Source organism: Triticum dicoccoides, chromosome 2A, assembly GCF_002162155.2.
Source record: "Triticum dicoccoides isolate Atlit2015 ecotype Zavitan chromosome 2A, WEW_v2.0, whole genome shotgun sequence".
Taxonomy (NCBI): Eukaryota; Viridiplantae; Streptophyta; class Magnoliopsida; order Poales; family Poaceae; genus Triticum; species Triticum dicoccoides.
This window is the reverse complement of record NC_041382.1, coordinates 20,014,666-20,016,016: the sequence shown is the minus strand read 5'-3', so window position 1 is coordinate 20,016,016 and position 1,351 is coordinate 20,014,666.

Sequence of the window (1,351 nt, the reverse complement as noted above, 5' to 3'; positions counted from 1 at the left end):
GGGGCTGGCAGGCAGGGGGAGGGGATAGGAGGGAGTGGGTGGGCTAGAGCGCAGATGGCGGGTGCCCCCGACGACGGCTGGGAAGGATGGTGGAGGAGGTGGATGAGGATGGCGGCGGCGGCGTCTGCGGTTGCGCCTCGTCCGCAGCCGTGCTGGTGGTGGTCGATGCGAGAGCCGGATGGCGTCGGCCAGAATCAGGCAGGGGCGACAAAGATTTAGAGGAGAGAGAGAATGGAGGCAATGAGCGATGGGAGGAAGGGCCACCGGCGATTGGGGTGGCCTCAGATCCGCCCTCCGTGGCCGCCTATTTCATGGGACGAACACCCGTGCTCACCGTCGGGCTCGCCTTCGGCCGCTGCCTCGCCGACATTCATGACGTAGAGCCCCTTCCTCCGATCCCATTTGCCAGGGAGGCAGCGCCATCCTTCATCGTAGAGAACGAGTCCACACTGAGATCCCAACCAGATCGTGATTGCGCCTCCCCAAACTGCAGCGGCACATCCCACTCCATCAACGACCAACCTATATGAGGCGGAGGGTCAGTGTAGGACGCGAGCGCCGTCACCATGGACGTGGGGGACACCGTAGGTGGGAAGGAGGCGGCGACGGCGTCTGTGTCAGGAAGATCTTACGACGGTGGCGGCGTTTACTCGAGGGGGTCGAGAGGAGTTGCGTTTGGTGCCGGGTGGGTTCTTTGGTGCGTGCGTGGGGCTGGAGATTGTGATAGGTGATCAGGTGAGGGCGTGCCATACCTGGATCGATAGCCTTACCATACCTGGTGATAATTTAAATTTATTGCCATATTCGATATTTCCCGAGTTATGGCCTTACCATACCTGGATTGATAGCCTTTGGGGTAATTTAAATTTATTACCATATAATTACCATATTCAAAATTTCCTGAGTTATGACCTTACCATACATGGATTGATTTATTACTATACGTGGATTAATTATGATTTATTACTATACGTGGATAGCCTTACCATACCTAGTGGTAATTTAAATTTATTACCATATTCGATATTTCCCGAGTTATGGCCTTACCATACCTGGATTGATAGCCTTTGGGGTAATTTAAATTTATTACCATATAATTGCCATATTCAAAATTTCCTGAGTTATGACCTTACCATACCTGGATTGATTTATTACTATACGTGGATTAATTATGATTGATTACCATAAATACGTTGGGTATTGCCGGTCAGACGAGAAAAGAGAAAAACCGGTGGGAGGGGTTGGTGGGAGGTGGGACGAAGAAAAACCGGTTGAAAATAAACCGGTTGAAAGTGGGGGGGACTATTTAACCAATTCGTCCATTAGGAGTAGAGATACGTTGGGTATTGCC